Here is a 10,053-nt window from a genome sequence, read left to right as displayed (position 1 = left end):
CCATCTCAAGACAATTGGAATGGCAATTATTAAAATGTCAGAAAACGACAGATGCTGGTGAGGCTGTGGAGAAATAGAAACGCTTTTACACTGCTGGAGGGAGTGTAAATTAGTTCAACCATTGTGGAAGACAGTGTGGTGATTCCTCAAGGATCTAAAACCAGAAATACCATTTGACCCAGCAATCCCAGTACTGGGGTATACACTCAAAGGAATATAAATCATTCTACTGTAATGACACATGCACATGTATGTTTATTGCAGCACCGTTTACAGTAGCAAAGACTTGGAACCAACCCTAATGCCCATCAAAGATAGACTGGAAAAAGAAAATGTGGTACATATACACCATGGAATTCTATGCAGCCATAAAAAAGAATGAGTTCATAACCTTTGCAGGGAGGTGATTGAAGCCAGAAACCATTATCCTCAGCAAACTAACACAGGAACAGGAAACCAAACACCTTATGTTCTCACTCATATGTGGGAGTTGAACAATGAGAACACATGGACACAGGGAAGAAAACATCACACACTGGGTCCTATTAGGGGATTGGGGTCAAGGGGAGAGAGAGCATTAGGACAAATACCTAATGCATGCGGGGCTTAAAACCTAGACCGCAGGTTGATAGGTGCAACAAACCACCATGGCACATGTAAAGCTGTGTAACAAACCTGCACGTTCTGCACAGGTATCCCAGAACTTAAAGTAAAACAAAGAAACAAAAATACACTAACGCTGAGGGTGAGTGGGGGTAGGGGCAGGCGTGAGGCGGGGGTGGGTGGGTCCTGGTGTTTTATTCAATCAGTGGCGCTGGTGTGGGAACCGGCCAATCAGGTGCGCAGTTGGAGAAGAGAGGAGAAGAGGGCGTGACTTCCGGAGTTTGGCGGGACTTTTGTCTCTCGCTGGTGCTGGCGCAGGAGCTTGGATTCCGTCTCCACTCTTGAGCCTCCTGCACCTTGGGAGCCCTGGGAAACTCCCTCACAGTCCCTGTATGCCCTGTGTGCTGTAGATCCTTGGGGACTCATAGTTAAGTTGCCCGGACGTCCTGGAAGCTGGAAAATGGTGAGTATGCAGGGTTAGGCATCCCGAGAGGCGAAAGTGATCTGTGAAACCGGCGTTACCGGCCTCCCCACAGTCAGATCCGGGTCTCCGGCAGCTCAGCCCTCAGTCCCCTGTGGCTGCAAGATGGCCGCTGGGCTAGCAGCGGGGACCCCCGCGACCCGCCCCTCTCGTCCAGTCCAGTCGTTCGGCAGCGCCCTGCTCTGCGCCCACAGCCCCGAGAATTTCCCTGATTGTTCAGGGATGCCAGGTGGGTCATCAGGAACCGCCACTGGGTGTGTGCGTGGCAGGAGCTGCGGCCCGTGAGGTCCCCAGTCTCTCTCGTTAAAACTTAACGGGAGTCCGTGTTAAAACGTTAACCAGTTTATTTGAGCAAACAGCGACTGGTGAAATGGAAAGCACCCAGCCATGATTTGTGGTCCACCCAAGGGGCATGAAGGAAAGGCTTTTATAAGGTGCGTAAGAAAGCAATCCAAGTTCAAGAACTGGTTACAGTTATGTAGTCGCCCTATTTGAATTATCCAAATGGAAATTTCCTGGTTATGTAATCAGAGGTTAATTGCAGGTGTATAATTTGTTAAGACTGCATTTTGTTTCAGCCTGAATAGTGATTTATAAGAAAGGTATTTGAGTTAGGTTTTAGATTTTTTTTTTTTGACCTATGAACACAGGGCACTAGAGCCACTTTAGTCTAATTTTCTGCTCTTTAATTATTTTAACACTCCAGAGGAAGAATGGCTTTCCCCTGTGTTTTTCTAATGTATGGTAAGCAGGACCTCTAATCCACCACCCTGTTTCCCAGCCTAACTCAGGCTTGCTGTGTAAGTTCCCACTTTCTTTGCCGCATTCTCAAATGCAACAAATGAGGCCAACTTCCCCTTGCCAATTTACAATGCTATCAACTATTTGTCCTTTATTGTACATTTCATTACAGTTTTCTATTATTGGATTTCTTTTTATTTCTCCCTATAGTTCTGTCAATATTTGCTTTTTATATTTAGAAGCCTCACTTTTGGATGCGTAAATATATATAGCTATATTCTCTTGACAAATTAACCTCTGTTATTTTTATATGGTAAACTCATTTCATACTTGTGACAGATGTTGTTAGAAAGTCTATTTTGTCTAATTTAAGCTTAACTACCAATGCACTCCTTTGGTTATTATTTGCATGGAATATCATTTTCTATCCTTCCACTTTTAGCCAATGCTCTTTATTCAGAAGTGAATCTCCTGTAAGCAGCATATTATAGGGTTTAAAAGATTCATTCATCCACTCTGTCTGTTTTAGTCTCTTTTCTGCTGCAATAGCAGAATATCACAGACTGGTAATTAATAAGTAATAGAAATGTATTTGACTCATGATTCTGGAGGCTGGGAAGGCAAAAGAACATGACACTGGTATGTATCGAAGGTCTTGTTGCTGGTTAATAACTTGGCCAAAGATGTCAAGGAGAGAGAGTTGGTTTTTTTTTTTGTTTTTTGTTTTGTTTTTTTAATGACAGACCCATTCTCATTATAATTAGCCCATTCCCACTATAAGACTATTAATCCATTCATGAAGGCAGAGTACTTATACTTTAATTAATTCTTAAAGGTTCCATCTCTTAATTCTATCACATTGGCTATTAAATTTTCTCCTAAATTTTGGAGATGATATTCAGTCTATAACAGTATCTATTTAGTAGGTAACTTAATCTTTTTATATGTAAAGTAGTGATAGGTAAGCAGTTACTATTGTAAATTTGTAGTTTTCTGTCCATTTTACATTTGCTTCTTTTTTTCTTGTTCTGTCTTTCCTGTGGTATTGTTAATTTTTGTTGAGACAAAGTTATGCTTTCCTGCTCAGACTGAAGTGCAGTAGCATATCACAGCTCACTGTAACCTCAACCTCCTGTGCTGGAGCAATCCTCCCACCTTAGCCACCCAAGTGGCTTGGACTACCGACGGGTACCACAACACCCAGCTAATTTTTTCTGTAGAAAAAAAGTTTCCTCATTTTGCTCAGGTTGGTCTCAAACTCTGGAGCTTATGATTCTTCCACCTTGGCCTCCCAAAGTGTTGGAATTATAAGCAGGAGCCACTATATCAAATTTTTAATTTTTGTAATATATGTTTTAATTCCTTTCTCTTTTTCTTTACTACATTTTTTTCCTAGTGGTTATCATGAGACTTATGTAAAACATCTTGTATTTTAACCGTCTAGTTTAAGATGATAACAATTTAGAGTATTCTGAATTTCAGGATGTATTTACCATTTTTAGTGACATGTATACTTTATTATTTTTCATATTGTTAGTTAGCATTTCATCATATCAATGTGAAGATTTCTTGCAGACCATGGCTGGAGAAGTAAAGAAGGTGTGTTTTGCCTGATTCAGGGGCTACAGACAGAACCAGGTTTGGCAAGCCTGTCACTCAAATCTCAGGTGAGTATGAATTCTCTTGGGTTTTTGGCAGATTGTTGCAGTGTCAGGACCAAGGCCAAATGAGTTATAGCCAAGTCTAAAGTAAGATGTGGCAGTATTCTGTTTTGAAGGTGGGACCATGATAGGCAAGTCTGCCACTTGGTCAAGTGCTTACCCTCTGAAGATGTCTTCCTTGGTCTTTGCCTCCAGGTGTGTGTCACAAAATCTGAACTGGATCCCAACGCTTTCATAAATGCACTTATGTTTCCTGTGGCTGATGCATTATGTTGTGGGTGATGTGCATGCAGGACCTCCCATTCTGTCCTCTTGCTTATGTTACTCTAATTTGTGTTTCACTTTCTGAAATGAATGTCAAGCTTGTAATTTTTAGATTCAAAAGTTCTAAAATAAATTGCTCAAATTTACACATTATGTAAGCTGTAAATAAAATTTCTTTCAGGTGCTACATATTTATTAAAATTATTGGTTGTAATTTTAAGCCCACTGTAGGCAGAAAGGAATCATTAAAAGTTATATTCTTTTATATTCTTTTACACCTATGTAAGTATGATATCTTTTTTTCCTTTTTTTTTTTTTCAGTTTTGGGTAGTCTTTTTTGTAGTTGAAAGATAATTTTAAAACAGAGTCAAAAGAAAAGAAATCATTTATCTGTTCTCTTGCAGGGTGGGGAGACAACCTGAGCCCTGGGGAGATGCAGAAAGGATCCATCCCAGGCAATTGGCTGGAGGTAAGTAAGCATAGCCTTTGGGCCACAAGACCTGATGACTTGGGTACTGGTCTGGATATAAGTCTTCATCTGCCCTGAAATGTCAGCTTTTCTCTGCAATAACTGGCTGGAGAAATATTTCAGAAAGATGTGTGCCTGGAACACCCAAAGGCATACCCTTCCTTTCTCCTTGGCATCGGCCTTGCAACACCAAGGAAAGACCAGGTTTGCAATGGAGCCTTCAGTAGTCTTCATCCCTACGAAGCTCAGTGGTCATAGGGTGACAGGAGAGGAGATAAGCTAACTTGGGAAGAGTCTTTGTCTTTCAGTTTCTCCCCCACTGAAACACTATATACTGGGGCTACAGTTCATGGCAAAACACACATGCTGTCTTTCTCTCACATACACATCTTGAGAACCCAACAACTTGATGGCAGGTAGCTCTGGGCATCCTTGGTCTGGCATTCACCCACTCAGCATCTAAGCTGTCCTAAAGCTCTCTTCAATCACTTCTCACTTTTTCCAGGCTCACGTGGCTAGGTACTCCAGCTTCCACCCTGTCAGGCTGATCATAAAGGCACAGTGTGGGAAAGTCTCCTATTATGATGGCCATTGCTGGGAAGCAGGGAAGGCTAAGGGCCCACTGCTGTACAAGGCTAATGTAGACACCCTCTGCTCCACTCATCTCCTTGAAGATTGCTATCAGGTTCAGCAGCTGCTATCTGTCATGTTATCAAACCGGGACTGCACAGGCACTGCGTTCTCTGGGTGGAAGTTGTAAGAAGCAGGTGAGTTGTCCAGGATGAGAGTTTTCCTCAGGTCCCTCCCCAGTTGGCTGAGGTCCTTGGCATAGCAGCCCTGGTGGAACAAACACAACTCATGGGATAAGCAGCCCCAGAACAACCCACACCGGTCCAGCAGACCCATCACAGGATCTGCATACTTACCCACACCGGTCCAGCAGACCCATCACAGGATCTGCATACTTGTCCAGGCTGGAATGAAGAGAACACATTTAAAGAGTTCCTCCATTCATCTCAGGAATTCATCCACATAAGGCCTCTTGAGCACATGGATCTGGTGAGTCGTCCCCTCAGTCTCTACAGGCACTAGGGAGTCAGCATTGCTGATTGGCTTAAAGGAGCTATGCACAAGGGTTTCATCCGGGTCAGTGACCATACAGATCTTTCTTTGATCTTTCTCTGTCACCTCTGGGAGCAGGCAGGTTGCTAGGATCTGATAAAACTGATACTGGAGACCCTGGAGATGATCTGACTTTGCCATGGTGTTGGCTTCCTCCTTATGTGTGTAGAGCTCAGTGGGGGAACTTGACTGGCCAACATGCTGGGTGTAAGAACAGCAGAAAGGGGCCTTGTAGGATGTGACAAACATGAGGGCTCTTAAGAGAGGACTTTGGAAACCAGGCCTTGCTTGGTAAGGACCAGGGCATCTTCCCTACATGCCTAGGTGATGATGGAGCCATGTTCCATCTAACAATCCTGAGGGCTGGGTGGGAAGACTGGCGGGCACACTGGCTGGGCTGGGCTGGGGGGCATGGGCTGGGGCCTACTTCAGTTCCCGAGAATCTGACTTCCACAGCTCTTCATAGTCCCTCTCTCATTTCCATCACTGGCCAGGAAAGGAGGTGGCCTGTAGGGAGGGTGGATGGCCTTGGCAGCAGCTCCCCATGGTGCCCCCAACCCGGATTCCTCCAGTGGCAGCTTCAGGTTCCTCAGTTTGGGTCTAACATAGAGAATCCACCAGATAGGCATTTGAAGTTTTGGGAGTCTATGTGCAGGTTATGCAGGATTCTTACATAGATAAACATTTGCCATTGTGGTTTACTGCACAGATCATCTCATCACCTAGGTACTAAGCCCAGCATCCACAGCTATTCTTCCTGATGCTCAGCCTCCCCTCCCCCTTGTCATGAAACAGGTGCCCAGTGTGTGTTGTTCTTCCTGATGTTTCCATGGGTTCTCATTGATCTGCTTCCACTAATAAGTGAGAATAATAATAAGCTGTGTTTGGTTTTCTATTCCTGCATTACTTTGCTGAGAGTAATGGCTTCAAATTCCAACCATTTCCCTGTAAGGGACATCATCTCATTACATGTTATGGGTTCAAAGTGCTCCATGCTGAATATGTACCACATTTTCTTTTTCCATTCTATCATTGATGGGCATGTAGATTGATTACCTGACATTGCTATTGTAAATAGTGCTGCAGTAATGATGTGTGTACATGTATTTTTAAAATAGAATGATTTATATTCATTTGGGTGTATAACTAGTAATAGTATTGCTGGGTCAAATGGTATTTTTGCTTCTAGGTCTTTGAGGAATCTCCACACTCTCTTCCACAATGCTTGAAACAATTTACACTCCCACCAACAGTGTAAAAGTGTTGCCTTTTCTCCACAACCTCACCAGCATCTGCTATTTTTGACGTTTTATCAATAGCCATTATAATTGGTGTGAGATGGTATCGCATTGTGGTTTTGATAATTATCAGTGATGTTGAGCTTTTCATGTTTGTTGGGCACATGAATGTCTTCTTTTGAGATATGTCTGTTCATGTCCTTTGACCACTTTTTAATGGGGTTGTTTGTTTTTCTCTTGTAAATTTTGTTTAAGTCTTTCATAGATTCTGAATATTAGAAATTTGTCAGATGGATAGGTTGCAAAATTTTACTCCCATTCTCTAGGTTGTTAGCTTGATGATAGTTTCTTTGGCTCTTCAGAAGCTCTCTAGTTTAATTAGACCCAATTTATCAATTTTTGCTTTTGTTGCTATTGCTTTGGCCTTTTTGTCATAAAATCTTTGCCCATGCCTATATTCTGAATGGTATTGTCTAGATTTTTTCTTCTGTGTTGTTATAGTTTTGGGTTTTACATTTAAGTCTTTAATCCATCTTGAATTAATTTTTGTATATAGTGTTAGGAAGGGTTCCAATTTTAATTCTCTGCATATGGCTAGCTGGTTCTCCTAGCACCATTTATTGAATAGGGAGCCCTTTCCCTAATTCCTTGTTTTTGTTGAGTTTGTCAAAGATTAGATTGCTGTAGGTTTGTGGCTTTATTTCTAGGCTATTTTGTTTCATTTGTCTATGTGTCTGTTTCTATACCAGTACCATGCTGTTTTGGTTACTGTACCCTTCTAGTATAGTTTGAAGTTAGGTAGAGTGGTGTTTCCAGCTTTTTTTTTTTTTTTTTTTTTTTTGCTTAGGGTTGGCTTGGCTATTTGGGCTCTTTTTGGGTTCCATATGATCTTTAAAAGTTTTTTTTTTTTTTCTAATTCTGTGACTTGTTAATAGTAGTTTAAAGGAAATAGTTTAATGGAAATGAATCTATAAATTACTTTGGACAATATAGTCATTTTCATGATACTGATTCTTCCTGTCCATGAGCATGGAATGTTTCTCCATTGGTTTTGTGTCCACTCTGATTTCTCTGAGCAGTTGTTTGTAGTTCTCCTTGAAGAAGTCTTTCACTTTCCTTCTTAGCTGTATTCCTAGGTGTTTTGTTCTCTTTGTAGCAATTATGAATGAAAGTTCATTCGTGATTTGGCTCCCTGCTTGCCTGTTGTTTGTGTATAGGAATGCTAGCTACTTTTACACATTGATTTTATATCCTGAGATTTTGCTGATGTTGCTTAACAGCTTAATAAGCTTTTGGGCTGAGACAATGAGGTTTTCTAGATATAGGATCAGGTCATCTGCAAACAAAGATAACTTGACTTCTTCTCTTTCTATTTGAATGCTCTTTATTTCTTCCTCTTGCATGATTTTCCTGGCCAAGGCTTCCAATACTATGTTGAATAGTAGTGGTGAGAGAGGACATCCTTTTCTTGTGCCAGTTTTCAGAGAAAATGCTTCCAGCTTTTGCACATTCAGTATGATATTGGCTATGGGTTTGTTGTATATGGCTCTTACTATTTTGAGGTATGTTTCTTCAGTACCTAGTTTATTGAGAATTTTAAAAGTGAGAGAATGTTGAATTTTATTGAATGCTTTTTCTGCATCTATTGAGATAATCATGTGGTTTTTGTATTTAGTTCTCTTTATGTGATGAGTCACATTAATTGATTTGCATATGTTGAACCAACCTTGTATCCTAGGGATAAAGTCAACTTGATTGTGGTGGATGCGCTTTTTAATGTGCTGCTGGATTTGGTTTGCTAGTATTTTATTGAGGATTTTTGCATCAGTGTTCATCAAGGATATTGTCATGATGTTTTGTTGTTGTTTTTTCTGTGCTGGCTTTTGGTATCACGATGATCCTGGCCTGATATAGTGAGTTAGAGAGAATTTCTTTGTCTTCAATTTTTTTGGGTAGTTTTAGGAGAAAGGATACCATCTCCTCTTTGTACTTCTGGTCAAACTCAGCTGCAAATCCATCTGGTCCTGGGCTTCTTTTTTGTTCGTAGGCTATTTATTACTGCCTCAGTTTCAGAACACATTATTGATCTATTCAGTGATTCAGTTTCTTTCTGGTTCAGTTTTGGGGAGGATTTATTTTGCAAGGAAATTGTCTATTTCTTCTAGATTTTCTAGTTTATTTGCTTAGAGGTGTTTATAGTATTCTCTGATGGTTGTTCATATTTCCGTGGGTCAGTGATGATATCTCCCTTATTATTTCTAACTGTGTTTGATTCTTCTCTCTTTTCTTCTTTATTTGCCTAGATAGTGTTTCATCTATTTTATTAATATTTTTCAAAAAACCAGCTCCTGGATTGGTTCTTTTTTTTTTTTTTTTTTTTTTTGAAGAGTTTTCAGTGTCTATCTCCTTCAGCTCAATTCTGATCTTTGTTATTTCTTGTTTTCTGCTAGCTTTCGGGTTCATTTTCTTTTGGTTTTCTAGTTCTTTTAATTGAGATGTTAGGCTGTTAACTTTAGATCTTCCTAGTTATTTATTTATTTATGTATTTTGGTAGAGTCTTACTCTGTCACCCAGGCTAAGGTACAGTGGCATGATCTCAGCTCACTGCAACCTCCACTTCTCGGTTTTAAGTGATTTCTGCTGTCTCATCCTCCCGAGTAGCTGAAATTACAGATGTGCATCACCACACCCAGCTAATTTTTGTATTTCTTGTAGAGATGCGGTTTTATTATGTTGTCTAGGCTGTTCTTGAACATCTGGCCTCAAGTGATCTGCCTGTCTCAGCCTCCTAAAGTGCTGGAATTACAGGCATGAGCCACCACACCTGGCTCTTTCTAGCTTTTTGATGTGGACATTAGTGCTATACATTTCCCTATTTTCTTGGTTTCTAGTGATTGTGACAATCTTAAATTCACAACCTATTTATAGTTTAAATCTATATAATTATGTGAGAAGAACTTTTTAATATTTGAAGGTGATGTTTGAAAGATTTTGTAACTTTGTTTTTTAGGTAGTTTTAAATTTCTAATTGTAGTTAAAAACATGTCATTGTCATGTCTAACATTTTAAGTATATGGTTTATAAATGGTCAGTATAGTTCCATTGTCTTGCAATAGGTTTTAGATAATTTTTTCCTACAAAAGTAAAAGTGAATACTCATTACTTGTGAAAGAAGTTAGTTACTTTGCCTTAGGTAGATAGCAAGAGAATGGTCTGTGGAGAGTCCCTGGTCCTTGAGACAGTGCCTCATCCCTGCATAATGTAAAAAGAAGCCTGGAAAAAAATCAAGCTGCAGGCACTAACAAGGGAAGTAGCACATGATGTGCTTGGAGACATGCCCACGGCTGCACATATAGAAAAACCCCTGGCCCATTTGGATAAAAACTTGCACAAATCTCCAGCTCACTCAGATAAAGGAACAAGATCAACCTGGCATAGAAATGTCTTTGTTTGGTCAGGCACGGCAGCTCATGC

At 40.5% G+C, this 10,053-nt stretch overlaps 1 long non-coding RNA gene and 1 pseudogene across 1 annotated transcript; one reads left to right on the top strand and one right to left on the bottom strand.

Annotated features, from left to right (window-relative positions):
* Nucleotides 1–883: 883 nt before the first annotated feature.
* On the top strand, nucleotides 884–3,903 carry LOC112633404. The gene is made up of 2 exons (XR_003121522.1): nucleotides 884–1,066; nucleotides 3,390–3,903. It is a non-coding gene; the product is annotated as an uncharacterized LOC112633404 (long non-coding RNA).
* A 797-nt stretch (nucleotides 3,904–4,700) lies between these two features.
* LOC112632425 lies at nucleotides 4,701–5,688 on the bottom strand (annotated as a pseudogene).
* Between the last annotated feature and the right edge of the window lie 4,365 nt (nucleotides 5,689–10,053).

The sequence above is a fragment of the Theropithecus gelada genome, chromosome 10 (genome assembly GCF_003255815.1).
Source record: "Theropithecus gelada isolate Dixy chromosome 10, Tgel_1.0, whole genome shotgun sequence".
In the NCBI taxonomy this organism is placed as follows: domain Eukaryota; kingdom Metazoa; phylum Chordata; class Mammalia; order Primates; family Cercopithecidae; genus Theropithecus; species Theropithecus gelada.
This window is presented reverse-complemented; position numbering and strand designations above follow the sequence as displayed.